Source organism: Bradysia coprophila, unplaced genomic scaffold (assembly GCF_014529535.1).
Source record: "Bradysia coprophila strain Holo2 unplaced genomic scaffold, BU_Bcop_v1 contig_297, whole genome shotgun sequence".
In the NCBI taxonomy this organism is placed as follows: domain Eukaryota; kingdom Metazoa; phylum Arthropoda; class Insecta; order Diptera; family Sciaridae; genus Bradysia; species Bradysia coprophila.
In genome coordinates this window covers 1,508,075-1,525,193 of record NW_023503555.1, presented here as the reverse complement: position 1 = coordinate 1,525,193, position 17,119 = coordinate 1,508,075, and the positions used below count along the sequence as shown (strand labels likewise).

The following is a 17,119-nucleotide window of genomic DNA, read 5'->3' as shown; positions in this document are numbered from 1 at the left end:
ACTTAACCTGAGGAATTTAATTCCCCGTCAAATAAAAAAAAGTTTTTGGCAATCCGTCGAAAACTACTCGAGTTATCGTGGAATCAAGCGACCAGACAAAAATTCTCTTGAGAATATCTCTACGATCACCCGTCTGTTATAGTCCATCTTCGAACTTAACCTGAGGAATTTAATTCCCCGTCGATTAAAAAAAAGTTTTTGAAAATCCGTTGAAAATTACTCAAGTTATCGTGTTATCAACCTTAGAGTAATTATACCTAGAGAGGTATTTCGTTCGATAAAATGTGGTCCCGACATCAGTTTGTATAAGATTCACATTTCGTACAATTTTACGTAGAGCTTTTACTAACACATGTAGGCGTTGACAATTTTGATAGTTGTCAGTTTTGTATTTTCTAAATCGCGTACCTCTATTTTGAAATTTTGTTTGAAATCATTCGCAATAATAATAATTAAATATGGTGCAAATGTGATTCATTACGGGATGCCAAAGTAAAGGAGTCAAGGGCAATGCCTGTTCATTTTTCCGGTGATTTTATGCGCTTAATAAAAAATTGCGCGAGTTGCATCTGTTTGTTGATTTGTAGTTTTCCTTCAAGAGACCGATTGCCCAACTATAATTTGCTGCATAAAACAACACGGGTCAATTCCTATTATTTTCGTTGTGTTAAACCTGTTAAACACAATGTGTTTGCTGATATCAGTTCATATCAGTGGTACGTAAAAGATTCACATTTTAAAAAGAATCCTTCTCGCAGGCACATTTAAATTTTTTGCGCTAATTTGCCCACCAATTTAGTAGGGAAAAACCCACACTATCAAATATTACGTATTTCGTGTCGGGACCACAAATTTTACGTAATTCTGTTCGTAATTTCCTCTCTAGGTATAATTACTCTAAGTTATCAACGAATCATCAAAGTGTGACAAACATTTTCTGTATTTAAGGTTTTTGGTCATACATTCATGCATTTTCAACCATAGTAGTGATCATTGTGTGACAAACATTTTAGGGTGTTTATCATCCGTAAGACCCATGACTTTCAGTCAAGGGAATTAAATAAGTGGCAAACGTTATTTGACATGCCAAACGGTGTTTCTCTATTTTTTATGTAACATTGAATCCTTTCATAAAATCCGAGTACTTAGTTGTTCAGTACAACTCTATCGACCAGATCATCGAGTCCATTAAAAATGTTTTTTTTTATCTAATTTATGTACTTCGTAAACATTCGAATAAAACCCCATCATTATTACGTTCAACAAAAACAAATTCTTTTTGATCTTTTATAGGAAATTGTAGTTTTTATCACAGCATGGGCTTTAAACAGGCATTACTTCATTTTACAGTTGTGATACACTGAAAGCAGCGGTTATAGGTTTATTTAATTCATTTTTTTTCGTCTATTCTGGTGTGTGCGTTATTAAGCTTCCCTCTACGTTTATATCACAAAATATAAATCTGAAAATTATAACATAGAGCTAGAGGCACAACACGAGTTAGTTATAATAGCATTTCGGTTCATAGTACAACAATAATATTACACCGCGCGGACACGGTGTATAATGTGTCTTTTAAAATCGTATGGCGATGGTGTGTTCACCGAATATAATATTTATATCCCACAGCCAACAACGCCACGATTTAAATTGTATATCATTTTTGAAAATGTTGTGTGTTACATTTTCTTTAATGTTTTTCGTGTTTATTTATCATTATTGATATTTAGTTACAAATAAATCAAGCTGTGAAGCGCTTTTTGTTGGTAGTTGATTGGGTGATGGAGTAATTTAAATAATTATTTTTATCGATTTCATTTCGAATGTGGAATGAAATTTGAATTTGTAAAGTCTCTATTAATTGCGCGTTTTTTCTGTTGGTGTTCCGATGAAGAGAAGAAGAAAAAATGGAGCAACCGTGAAATTGATATTAGAGACAAATTATTTAAATGCGGCAGCTTTGTGCGCATGCCGCGATTGATGGAATGGATTAACACTTGAAAGTAGGTTTTGTAATTAAATGGATAATACGTTTTTCGTAGTGTGTTCTGGATTCCTCATAAATTGCTGCCTAACAAGCGTAGTTTCCGATCGAACAACAAACCATTTAAAGATTTTGTCATCTGTCTTTACCAACAGCCTACGACAAAGATATTGTGGTCTCAACCGCAATTAGTACTTTTCATATTACAAAAATTAAACGAAGATTTGGTCGTAAAACCAACCGCTATTGTCTCTGAACGTTTCTTTGATTTCTTCATATTTTCCTTCAAGGTCTAAGGCTAATTAGTCCCAGACTGGAATTTCGTACATGAAAATGCAGTCGCGACATCTACCAGTTTCGTAGGCAGACTCCAAAATCAGGAATGGGAAAATTAAAAAAATTGGTTATTACAGGAGAAACCAAAGTGTTTATAGATTATGGATTTGAGCACTATTTCACAGGACAAATGATTTTGATTTTTGAATTTCGTATCTCAAAAGACCGTCTCGAAGGCAGTGCCATCGCTGATTTTTGCGGTAGTGACAATTTCCACAATCTATTGCCTGACCGGTCCGAAAGTTGACAATTACATAGCAGTTTACCAGAGTTTACCACAAACGAAATTGAGCCATTACATGGATAATATTGTTGTTTTATTTAATGCGAATTCAAAAACAGGCAAAACCAGAAATTGCTACGTAATTCATTAATTCGGAAACAACCAAACAACCTTGTGGCACTTGTGAGTTCTTGAGCCACTTTCTTCGATAACCATTTCTCGACAACTGTTACCTCATAAATAATGAATTACTTTCGCTATATCCAATGTAATCGTAATCTACTATTACCCTTTCACAAACATCATGCAATTATCGAATCTGTTACTTCGTTTGATAAGCACTTTCATTTAAATATTGCAAAGTCTTTTCCTGCATTACTTTTAACATTAGCTTTGCAGCGTAAGACCAAATGAGAGTTTGTATACATCGCTTTTATTTATTTTGCTGTAACTGTCGATAATGCTTGATTTCCACTTACCAAATAAGTACTTCGTGTGATAGACAAAATTGAATTTGTTCAATTTTTGCTTTGTTTACTTGACAGTTCGCTCTCTCACGGCTCTCACACGGAGCACTTTTTGTTGAAAGTAAACCAAACTTAATATAATACAAGCTCTGTAGACTCACTACTTAAAGAATTCACTTGCCCGCATAGCTTTAATATCATTTTGGATTTAAATTTAATATGTGAGCCATGGACGCATTAAATTTTATTGTTTTATTTTTAGTTGCACATTGAATTCACTATTCACTTCAGAATTAATTTTTTTTTTGTTTCGAAACCAAAAGTCCTAAAAATATACCTAAAATACCCATCAATTAGATGGATATCATGGACCGTATAACGTTAACAAATTGAATTCTTGTTTATGTTTTCGGTTATTTAATGAAACATTTTATTTTGATTCAACATTATGATTAATGGCGCTAAGGTGAGAATTACAAATTTCAACATCAATAAAATAAATTGAAAGTTTTATCCATTTTACCATTTCGGGTTTTCGATTTTATTTTGATTTTATAATTGCATCCATTCTCGTTTCGAGACTGAGAATAAGGTGTTTTGTTTCATTGTTTTAAGCATTTGATATTCCACTGATATTCTAAAAATATTATATTAAGGAGACAGCATCTCATATAAATTTTGTTGCATAAGTGTTGTTATAACATGTCGAGTCCAGGTTGTTTAAGATTAAGGTTGAATTAGTTTAAGTTGAATAAAACAGTAGTTTTAATGGAATTGTTCGAATCAGGTCAATTTCGAACTGATTTTCACCTTTTTGAGCCTATATTTTAACATCTATTATTGGTTAGAGGAAAAATATCTTCAGTTCTTAGATAATAATAGATTTTGTAGTTATCTGCTCCAAAATACTTACCTCAAAAGAAGTAATAGTGGCTTTGTCGATTCGACGGCAACCAAGCACAAGTGATGTGACAGAAAAACCGCCCGAATCGCATCCATAGACAAAGTCCTCTTCGAAGTTCAAAATTTTTAGAACAGAAATTTCCTTCAACTCTTTTAACTCTTGTACTGCGAACAAACTTACGTTATGCACAAGTAACCCTGCATTTTGGCCAAACACCCAGTTTCCCGCTGTATCTTCAACGCCTGCTCCGGAAACGCAATGCCATTACTGTCGGTCGTATGTTTCATTGGCTAGTAGATATCCGTTAGTTCAGCTTCCGTCAGGACTCAGGACAAGCTTATCCATTATCGCTTATCCGTTATCGCTTGTACAAAACCAAACGAATCCCGAGACCGCTCCGATAGTTTGACCCCAAACAAATTGTCTTTTTACCAACGGAATTTGCATAATTTAATTTTGGGGGTTAAATCAAGCAGGGTAACTTGGTACCAATACTGTACATTAAAAAGTAGAAGTTGAAGTTGATATAATAGAACCATTTAACATCCGTCACTGACAACCAAAACGGATACTAACAATCACATCTAGTTTAACCTGTTACAGACAGCTGGCATATATGACTAGTATTATTGGGTCTATTACTTTGATTTCAAATCTTGTACTTCAATTGTTTTAACATGTATTTTACTGTATAAAGGACAATATTAGCCAGGGCTTGTAATTATTTTTGACCTTGTTATCGATAACAGATGAATAATGCGTTTTGAATTTGAGACAGGATTTGAATTTTCGCATTGTCCGTGTGTTCAGGCTACGATACTTTCAGACCTCAGATAACATACTATTATATTTAAGGTCTTGACAGTGTATTATACATGGGAGCGACTTTATATCCAATAAGACAAAAATCATTGTCGTTTTTTATTTCAAATTACATACCCACGAGGATTACACTCGACATCTCATATGTATCTACCTATGTACATACGACGAAAAAAATAAGCTCAGTATAATGGTAAAGAGTCAACATCGTCAGTCATTAAAATTTCGGGACATTTCTCTTTTTAAATTCAAAAATTTGTTAGAAAATTGGACAACTTGTATGTCATTGCGTCAGAAATAAATATTGATTTAACAACGTCTTCTATAGCAAAATGTTTGTGCTAAAACTAGTGAAGTAAAAGATTGTATTTCAGTTTGTCGATAAATTTATATCAGAATCAAGTAATAAACAGTCATCAATCTATTTTAACGAAAAAGTCAATTTCGCTGTCAAAAATATTGATTGAAGTCCAAAACCTGGCTATAGAAGAACAACAAAAATCGATGGATCATATAATCAGCACTACATACGTCTATAGCACTGTGTGGGACCACTACTTATAAACTCGGTCTTCTTTTGGGCACCCACACATCCAATTAACCAAAAATTGTGAACTCTGGCTTGCATCGTCTTTGTTGAATTTAGGAATTCATATTTCAATGTTGTTCATATGGACATATCGGTCTAGTCATATTGTTGTACATAGTCGTAATCATATGTGACAATAAATGTTCTTCTTGTTTGTACCTCCACCGGGTAAAGATCGTCTTTTATTTCGCTGTGCAGAATCATCAAATCTTAACAGGTTATGGAGCCCAGGAACGCGAAAATAAAAGTCGAGAAGTGAAGAACAGAAGCCGCAGATCGACAACAAATTGTTTTTCGAAATCGTTTACCGGCATGGATAGTGTGCGATTGCAAAGAAAATTTTTCGATTTTATCGGATAAAATTTTGGTGCGAACAAGGACAACTGTAAAAATTTTCGATGACTGCGGATTGTTGTGAGCAAATTCATCGGATCGGATTGTGCGAGAAATCGTCAAAGCAACAAAAGGGAATGGCTCGAGCAACAAACGCAAAGCACGAAATTCGGAAAATTTGTGGTTTTGGTTCGCGAGGAACTCATGCACATTCATTGAAAATCATCGAATCAAAATGGATTAGAACAATTTGAAGGCTGGTGGATCTGCGAAAATGGTGCGAACTGTATTGGACTGCGAGGAAACGCTGAAAAGAAAACGACAGAAGGGCTTAACACAAAAATCATGGATGGATGGTGCTGTGTGAGAAGGACTCGGACGACGAAAAAGGTAAAATCCGGCGTGATTTTACAAGGTTTTTTTTTCGATCACACCGAGTGAATCAAAGGCAATCATCAAGGCGAAATTTTGTGTGAAAGCAAGGTCAAATTGGATCGCTCGATTGTTCAAATGGATGGTGGCGTGCCGTGTGAGAAGGATTCGGACGACGAAAAAGGTAAAATCTGGCGTGATTTTGGAAGGTTTTTCGGTCACACCGAATGAATCAACGGCGATAAGCATCATCAGGAGAAAATTGATGTAAAAGCGATAAAATTGGGTCGTTCAGCTGGCTGTTCAAATGGTTTTGGTCGTACAAATGGTGGCGTCGTATCGATGGACAGTGTACATGAAATTGAACAAGACAATCCGGAGAAATTGTGGTTCCGGCGAAATGAGGTTATGTTTCGGAAACCGCATGTTCAATTGGAATCTGGTCAATTAGAATCTCGTCATAAGAAGGATATAGGCGACGAAGAGGTTTAATTCGGCGATGGAAGGTTGTCACGTTTCATCAGCTGTGTAAATCGATTAAATTTCGTCGCGCGTATGAGGACAAAATATCAATATCGGCGGTTACATCGTTTGCCAAGAAGTCAGAAACATTGGAGTTATCCGAGACGATTCATTGTGTGTCTGCGTTTGGAGGCGAATCATGTGGTCAAAGAAGGGAAGTATTCGGTCGTATGAATCACCGGAGAAATGGCGTCTTTGATTGTAACGATGATTAGATCAAACTGGCAACATTGGGCGTGGCGATTATGCAAATTTGGAATACGATGTTCGGTACAATGACGACGAGCAATTGGGGTCTGAGATGAGAGATTCATTATCGGTAAAAGTGTCTGATCGAAGGATACGCTCAACGCTATTATTGTGTGAAGATTTTGTGTTTTTTTTATGTTTTGCAACATTATTTCACAAAGAATTTATTTTTTACCTTAAATTGTGATGAGAAAGAATTTTTCCAATTCAGGGAGAGTTTTTCGTTAGTTTATTGACAAGAATTGAAATATTCATTCAGGGAGAGTGTTGAATTTAGGAATTCATATTTCAATGTTGTTCATATGGACATATCGGTCTAGTCATATTGTTGTACATAGTCGTAATCATATGTGACAATAAATGTTCTTCTTGTTTGTACCTCCACCGGGTAAAGATCGTCTTTTATTTCGCTGTGCAGAATCATCAAATCTTAACAGTCTTTTATAGCAAAATATGTGTTAAACAAAATGAAGTAAAAGATTTCAGTCTGTCGAAAAATATTGTTAGATCAATCAAGTTCTATGTCTAATGAGCTTGTCATTTGTGTAAGATTAATAAAAATTCAAGAAGAGTTTGGGTCCAGCACAAAAACATTTAGGTACTTTTTCGGACACAACACATCGAATCTAAATTAACACCAACGACGAACAACCACCAGTTCAAGCAAAATAAGTAAAAAATCGATTAGAACAGAAGATTAAGTCAATATAAAATTTTTACCGTTTAAAATTTCTCTCAATTCACAATAAGTAAACTAAATACGTTGGAATCCAGAGAAAATTGTTTCCGGCCTTTGTTACATGCATCGACAGACTCAGAATCAATAAAATTCTATTGACTATGTCACCTCCCGATTGGACAAATATATATATATATATATTCCATACATATCGAGCTCATGACCTAATTGATTGTGTAATTGAAAAAAAGAAAACGTTTACCTACATCGTTGACAAAAATATTCCCTCATCCGTCCATTTTGTGTTATCAATATGACCATTCTTTTGGGCCATTCTTCTTCCCAAAATGCCACTGCACCGCGCAAAAACATCAAAATAAAACCAAAACTCAACATTTATTGACATATTTATGTGTATTAAGATGGTACGATGGGACAAATAGATCAAATAAATGCCGAACTCCGCCTACACGCATAAACATCAAAATGATCAATAGTTATCGATGATACTCTAACTATATACTCTCTGCGTTAACCAACGAATTATTGTTTTTCTTTGTTTTGTTGTTTCTTCTCTTCGTTTTCATTTTTTTTTTCCTGACTCTGTAACCATTGATCACAAACGATGCCGACATTATCTTAACTCGATGTTAAATAAATGATACTGTAACACAAAAAATTGTTAACATTGGCTTCCAAAAATCAAATATCGTCATCTTCAGAATTGAGACATTTACTCCATTCTGTTGTCGTGCACATAAAACTAAAAAAAAAAAACTTTTTTTTATAAAAATAACAAAATCAATAACAAAAGTCCGAAGAAAAAGTCATTTAGCAAGTCCCAGAGCAATGATTTTTCAATATTTTTTTCGGGCCCTCTTCTCTCTACAGTTTTGAATGTTATTCGGCATTCTGCACAAAGTGACAAGTCCGCAAAGTTAAAGACTCGAAAACAAAATTTATGTGCGTTTTTTATGGGCGCTTCTTTATTCTCTCTGCATATTGATGTGTTGTTTAATGTGTAGCCATCATCGTGTTTAGATGAGAAGTGAATGTTTTAAGAATTTATTGCATTTTTAGTGAAAATATTTTCGACATTTACGTGACTGCGCTATGTTAATTTGGCTTTGAACAGAGTTGCAAGTAGGTGGTTGGTAGTAGGTAAGTGATGGAAATGTTAAATGGTTCCGTCTTTGCGAACGGCCAATGAAGCTGTGACTAGTCCAAATACGCGTCGTATTGTTATGTGAAACAAGTTTTTCTGAATTACACCATCGACTTACAGCGAGAAAAATTGATTTTGAGCTTGCAGTCGGTTTTCAGCATTATGTTTCTCTTACATAGCTAGTCCTATTGATTGCCTATGGATTTACTCTTTGAGGAGTGAAATTGAGCTTCCATGACTTAGAAGCGACTGGTCATCTGTTATCAACAACAAGGACAAAATTAAACGATGAGCTCAGGTTAGTGTTCTCTTACATAGTGGAATGATAGGTAAATTAAAGAAGTACATGATTCGGGGTATCAAATACTGTAACGACATGACTTTTGATGTCCCAGTCTTCCCAAAACTCTAAGCGATGCAAAAGAAGTAGGAGATTTAAACGCTGTATGGTGGGTGATACGCTTCCCTTTATATAAAGTCGGCCACATTACATAAATAGACCGTTGAGTGATTTTCATTTTGTTTGCTATTTTGCATTGATTTTGCATCACAGAAATTGATCTCTTACATCGCAGCGATCAATGGAAATAGACACGCTGAGATCTTGAGAGATAATTTTTAATGGAATTAGTTTGTGATCGTAATGACACTCAATACTAATGAGTCATGTGGGTCAAGTGGGTCATGTCATCTGTTATTGACAGCGACAATAAAAATAATCGATGAACTCTGGCCAATCTATCGTTTTTAGGAAAATGCATGTTAAACCAACGAAGTAAAAGATTTTTTTGAAGTTAGCTTGAAAGAAGTAAAAGATTTCTTGTTTTAACATTTTACTAATTAATTTGGTTGACAAGGATTTGACAGTTTTCAATTGAAATTCAAAGAAGTAATGCAGCTTCAATTTTAAAAACAGATGAACCGATTAAAATTTCCAGTATTTTGGTTTCATTTTATTTAGTTTTTTACAAAACGTTTTTTTTTACAAGAAATAAAGCGTTTACAAAATATAAAATATCTCGTTCATATTTTCCGACGTATCGAATGTAGCCATTACACTCGCAGCATTGTTTCTTTGAATGGCTAAACTTATCCAGTATTTTTGACTTATTGTTAATATTATAAACTACTAAAAAAAAAATTGGTGGACATACGGGTTGGAATAAAAGATTTAGATAGTTATTAAAGGGATATGATTGCTATCTGTTGAAAGTTAATTGCTCTCAAAAGGAGATGAAAACATTGTTTCACGGTCGTTCGGAACCAAAGTTTGTTCAGAAAACAAAATAAATAAGAAGTTGGCCACAGATTCAGTATTAGAAGGAGGCTTTGCAAAGTCGATCTATATCACTGATACAATACAAAAAATATGTGAAATATCATGCACTTTGGAAATACATTTTTCATCATTTTCTTGAATTTTCTGAGGAATTTTCTCTAATTTTCCTAGATTTTCCCATATTTTTCTTGAAAAAATCAATGAAAGTACAGAACAGGTATGGCCGATCAGCAAATTCACCTTAAACGCATTAATAAATTATGTCAAAATAATATAAAAATGAGTGCGTTTGAGTGCGTAAATCAAATTTTTATGTCCTCCGGGCGAACGATCGACCATACCTGTTTTACACTTTCATTGAAAAAAATAGAGAAAATAATCCTGGAAAACGTCTGAAAATTTGGGAAATATGTGAAAATTCTAAAGCCACTCTGAAAAACTCTGTAAAAAAATACTGTTTACTGAATGTTGCAATACCCAGTCCAAAATTGTGAAGCTTTCCGAAAAGCTTTCAAAATCGTTTTCAAAGAAATATCCGCGGAATCTTTCTGAAGTCGTTTTCCATTGAAAACAATTCTCGCACCATTTCAATTTGTTTTCCATTACGTAAATATTTGAGGCTAAAAAATGTCTAAGTTAAGTGGAACTTGCCTCTACAAATTTAACTCAAAGGCACCATCATATTTTGTTTAACATTTCAATTTCCAAGAACCGATCTCCAAATTTTTACAATTTATGATTGAATAGCTTATTCACACATCAACAATAAACAAACAAACTACTCAAGTATCTCCGGTATAATTACACTCCTAATTACATCCTAACCGCACACATGTGCTTCACTGTTTATTACGTTCAATAAATCAAAAAAAAAGAAGAAAATTGTAAAGTGTGTTGTTGTGTTGAGTATTGAATGGGAACGATATCATCGGTGCTATTTAGTATCAAACGAGAAAATATTTATTTATTTTCAAAGGAAAAATTACATAAATGTTGAGCCGTTGAGCGTGATACAAAGATTTTTTTTTCGTCTTTATTTCTCATCAGAAAGTTTTGTGTTAATCTTTTTTTCACAAACTTTTTTTTTGATGTACCGAAAGTCAAACAAAACCAAGACATCATACGCGTAAAATATAATTGATGCTCAAACGTTTATTTAAACGTGCGTATATAATATGCCATATAGACAAAAACCACTTCAAATACCATCATGCGCTCGCTCTCCATTATATTGTTGTTTATTTAGAATTTTTTTTTTGCTTTATCTGTAACACAACTTAAACGCCATCGTAAACCATATTTTCCGATTGACTAACAATAATATTTAGAAAATAGTTTCTTTATTCGTCATTAACACTATGAAATATCAAAGTATCGCTTGATCCAGCCATAAATCATCTGGTTTTCGAATATAAAGTTATTTGTTTTCGTTGAATTCTTTTCAAAAAAAAAAATGGAAATTATAGTTGGATGGAATGGTGCGTGTTGAAATGATTCTAAAGAGTAAATTCAATAACAACACATTTAGATGTTGAGGAACTGGAGAAAATTCATTGAGATCATTTTCTGAGATACACCTAGATACAAAATGTTCATTGAATAGTAAGTTCATTCCATACGTTATGCTAAATTAATTGTTGTCCATTAAGTGACGAAATTACTGCAGCCAAGAAATAATAATTAAGTATTTTGTTGAAGTGGCTACTAGTGGGTCGTCTCCAAACATTACGTGAGCGGATAAGTTGGTTCAAAAGGGAATGAAAATCTTTTACGTTGATAAGTTTAGTTAATCCCAAAAATTTTCCACTTTATAATTTTCCAATGCGACTTATATTAGAGGGGGCCGTGCTTGGTTTTTTTACGTTGCGATTTGGCAACGGACTAAATGTAACACTGGAACTCACACACAGCGCGAGGCTATTAATACTAAGCCGAGTCAAAAACAAACCATCAAATTAAACAGTTCTTCCCTTACCCAACTTGATCACGTGAAGTGAAAAATAGCGAAGCAAAGACGCTGTATTGACCTCGGGATTCAGTGGTGGTCACCAGAGTTAGAATGCAAACGTGAGCCCTGGGAAAGGGAAAAGTGTTGGCTTTATTTGTGAACTTATCTTCAGTTTTAGTCTAACAACCTTGCGCTGTGGGTGAAGTCTAGTGTTGCATTTGGTCCGTTGCCAAATCGCAACGTTAAAAAACTTGGCAATAAATGCCCTTTCAAATAATTCTAATTCTGGCGACCATTTCAGTATGTGTGACCATCAGATCAACATTCATTGCATTGAAAACAATATGACTCAACATAATTTGAAATGAAAAGTGTGCCGGGTAGCTCAAGTGGTAAGAGCATTGCCTCGGAAAGGTGAAGATTGTGGGTTCGTCTCCTACCCTGACACCAATTTTTCATTTCAAATTACAACTTCAAAATCACTCTACATTCCAAATTTACATCTTAACACTCAGAATTTCACACATTTGAAGACTTTCCTCATATCTACTGTAATAGCCCTTTGCTAAAGCGTAAAAATACCGAGAATTCTAATTTAAATTCTAACAAACTTTGTTCAGGTCATATAGTTCGTTTGCCTGTTAAGTCAAGGGTCTTATGTCAGAAAATACATATCTTACGTTCATTATTTCGTCCGCTATGATCGATTTTGTGAAATGAATGAAATGTTAACATAAAACTTAAAATACAGAAATGTAAGTATGTTACGCCAGATGGCACGAGTAATTCTGAACCGATTTTCAAAAATTGGGTCTCATTTGACTAGGAATAAAATTGATGAGGACAAGTTATTCCCACATTTTTTTGTTCTTATGGCACGGAATAATAAAATTATTGGGGTTCAAGTTCTTAGCTATTTTCTAGATGTAACAATAACTAGGGTAGTGCAGAACTGAATTTAAAAATTTATGTTTTCTTCATTGTATTTGATTCAGGAGGTCTGGTTCATGAATCAACAAAATCAATTTATTTCTAAGAGTGTCTGGAACCAAAAAATAACAGTGGAAACTACGAACTACGGTCGTTCTCATCTGTTATCGATAACGGCCACAAAAATAAATGACAACTTCTGCTTAATGTCAGCTTATATAGCAAATACACATGTTAATAGAAATGAAGTAGAAGATTTGTTGGAAAATTGTAAATCAAAAGAAGTAGTAGATCCAATAATTCTGCCTGCCTGTATGTGAAAGGTTTATTAAATAGCGGTAAATAAATAACAAATTGTCCTGCCCATTTATTTGTTTGATGAATACAGTTGAATTGTGATTTTTTTAACGCTGCGGACGAGAAGAGTTTATTCAAAGTAAAGTTCGGGATATCTAGAGAGATAGTGAAAACATTCACCTGTAAATAATTGATGAACTAAGTTTCTAGGTTCATCTTTCACAGACGCAAATCGAATCTTTTACTTCTTTTGATCTAAGCAATTTCATCAGATTGTTTGGAAATCTAGTGGAATTTTCTTTTTGAAGGACAGTCTCTCAATATGAGATAGAAATTTATTTCAAATCATTCTACGTCGTAGTCTAGTGGATCATATAGCCCAGCCCTGTAAATGCCTGTAAAAGTTATCTTGTGAGTCTAACAAACCGCTAGATTTTATAAATTTGTGCAGAACTTCCACGATTCTAACGTTTAGCTGGTTCCCATTGTTGGCAAGTGACTACAATTTGCGCTTGCCTTCAATTTTATTACCAACGACCACGACTTTTGGCAGGTAGTAGACCAGTGCCACCCCGAAATTCTACAAATCATCACAATCGTTTTATGAACTGGCCTTTTCCCGGAACAACTCATAAAACAGAACATATATACACAGCAAAAGTAAGGGGCCATGCAGAACTCGATACGCTGGTGCAGTGAAAACAATGCCATTATATTATGTTTACTCAAAAAACCAAAATTACATTCAAAAATAAACCATAATGTGCATACCGGGCAACCTTGACTTTTAATATGTTTGTTCAATCTCGAATATTTTTTTTTACACCATATATCACCACCATCAGCAGGATGAGTAGAACATATCGAGAGAAGAAAATACAAACAACCGAAAATGGAATCGTACATGGAGAAGTTTCTAACCAACTTTCTTAAAGTTTTTTTATTTTTGCTTGTAGAGTCGATGGTTTTTAATGAACTGAATGCGTATAGCCTTGGATCATGTGGCATACGAAACATGGTGTTAAATGACTTTATTGCAAGAGAATTAGAAATTTTCGTTGAGTCGATCTCTTATCTTATAAACTCATTGACTCGGGTATAAAAAAGAAGGAAGCACTTTTCACCCCACAAGCTTGTATTCCCTTCCCACGACCTCGTTGATGTCGATCAAATGAAGTAATTGCAGCAATTAAAAATGAAAACAAAATTAACTGAAATTTAGAAATAGAAAGGACGATAGGCAGCAATAAAAACATTATTATCAAAGATCGAGTCCATAAAATCCGAGATAACATCTCGAAAATTATTAAAACGTTTGCAGCACTACACCGAAATACATTCCAATTTTCCATATTTTTTTTGTCATCTCCTAAAAATCCACATCATATGGGTCATTATATTGGCTCTTCACACATTTTTACTACTTCTTTTACGATACCATATTGAATTTCAAACATTTCGTTTTTTTTCGTTCTTATTTGGCCCTCTAATTTGTGACACACACTGAAAGCAAATACATTACCATGCCCTTTTTATTAACTACAATACTTCATATTTCCTTCAGCAAAGTGCGACTGGATGATAAAATATTTGTTTTTACAATCCCAAAGCGACCAATATAAGCAAATCAAATTGCACTGCAATATTAACCGAAAATAACTCAAATTTCAACCCTTAACATTATAAACTGTGTATTGATGATGCTGAATGAACGAGAGAAAAAAAAAACAACAAGAAATGGGCGAGGGTTGTAAGTTGATGATTTTTTTTACTGGGTACCATCACATCATTACTTTATGTTAAATGAGTATGTAGTATAGATTCTGTGTTAGTGCGATATCAAATTGACCCGGTCTATCTGCGGTTTCGAGTTCTTGTTAGTACAATCATAGAAAAACTCGAATTGAATCTTTTACATTTGGGTTTTCTTTGTCGCGTTGTGGTCAAATCAAATTGACATTATGGACCAAGTGTACATATGAAATGCATATTATTTGATTTGATGATTTGTTTAGAAACCTCACTTACAGCCTTTTACGGCCAATAACGAATGTAGTCTGGATCCCCAGCTTAAAACGTTAATTTTCGAACGACGCCTCGAAGTATGCAAATACTCTCGGAAGAAAGTCAGCAGCCTAATTGATACCTCGCCTGAATCTAGACTAGATATGTACACAAATTCATCGTTTTTGGGTTGCTTCGTACGAGGCATTCAGTATGTGATAAAATTGTCGGAAAATTTTCATGTTGAATTGTCTGCCACAGGCATCGAACCCCGATCATTTTGGTGGAACTAGAAATCCTGACATAGATATTAGTCGTTTACAGCTTTACTAACTATAATCTGATGTCATACTTCATCACATAAGTATTGTAATCACATGAAATACAAGATTTACAAAACTAAGGGACGCATCAGGTTATGGGCCCAAATACTTAACACACTCCGTCTCCAAAATGCTGTACGTTACATGTCTCTTAGAGGATGAAATCACGGCAGATTAAAGTAAACCAGGCAGGAGCGCTTGATTTGACTAGGGACCAGAATAATCTAGTAGCGCTATTCTTTTGCGAGTAAAATTTTTCAATTTATGTCACTGTTCATTTTCGTTCGTTTTCATACGGTGTATGACGTTTCAAAAATGAGCCACTACTGCATGGTTTTTTCACTCTGCTATGATGAAATGATGTACAATTAAAAATGAGAACAAAGTGGTAGGGTAGCTTGATTTTCGGGCTTGTGACCCGAATTTTCTATTCTGGATACCATCATTTAGCCCTAAAAACGATTTTCCGTTGAGAAATCCAATGTTTACGAACTTCACAAAATAAAGTTTTTCAACACACATTTTTTCCATATTTTCTAAAAATTTTCCACATTTCCCCGAATTTTCCTATTTTATTTTTTAAATTTTTCCAAAAATGTTTTTTGCAAAATTAAGAAAAACATTGAAAGTTTAGGAATATACAAGAAAATAAGGGGAAACGTGTTCCTGAAAGTAGTCCCTGGATTACTGACCTGAATTAAAACCTGTTACAGACGGCAAGCATATGACCAGAATTATTATCGGGTCTATAACTTCCATCGATCAAAGTATTTTCAATCGTTTGATTTCAAATCTTGTACTTCAATTTTTTTTACATGCATTTTACTATATTAAGGACCATATCGCCCAGAGCTTGTCATTATTTTTGTTGCCGTTATCGATAACAGATGAATAGCCGTGTGTGTTAGGTTAACCTGAAACATGAAGAGAAGAAGAGAATCATCAGATATCAGGTATACCTCAAAAACTGTTCGAAAATTTCGGGTTGAATAAAACAGGTTACGGTCAGGTCAGGTTAGTCTTTATGAAATTATGTGACATGATCTGAATTTTCAGGTCAAGTCATTTTCGACAATAGGTTGTGATATCATTGGCTGAATTCATCAGTTTGGTTCATTTATCCTTTTAAATGTAGTCATATCACCTCACGCAGTCGCGATAACTTGTTCGGGTTGACTTTGCAATAGATTTTAAATAAAATTTTCTACGATAACTGATTTGCAAGATTTTATGTTTTCTACCAAATTTCACGGTGGTTAGTTGTAATAGAAAACGGTATTAGCCACAGTACACACAGTGTGTAAATCTGCATTTCGTGTAACTGCTGTCCAATACGTTGAATCGAAAATCTTTTTTTCTTCGAATCTTATCAGTAGAGAAATATTTATTGAAATAAACCTCAGAATGAAAACATAAAATAAATCACTGTAACCGCATAGCCAATTCATGAAAGCGACCGTTTAAGCTGAGCAATAATTTTTTGGGACATTCGTAAAGAGATAAAACTGCGACATCTTGTTTCGCATGCACTGAGATATAATATGGCGCTCACAGCGTGGAAGTGCTGTGTAGGTATTAGGATACAAAGAAAATATGAAAATGACAAGAAGGGGCAAAATCAAAGTTGGACGGAATGTTTATAAATATTTTACTTAAAAATTCTCATGTTGATTGTTTTATTTGGTTTACCGGT

General features: G+C 34.2%; 1 long non-coding RNA gene across 1 annotated transcript; it reads left to right on the top strand.

The window, feature by feature from the left end:
* The first annotated feature begins 425 nt into the window (after positions 1-425).
* On the top strand, positions 426-12,469 carry LOC119078803. Its single transcript, XR_005088061.1, has 3 exons — positions 426-575; positions 7,288-7,290; positions 12,459-12,469. It is a non-coding gene; the product is annotated as an uncharacterized LOC119078803 (long non-coding RNA).
* Positions 12,470-17,119: the final 4,650 nt, after the last annotated feature.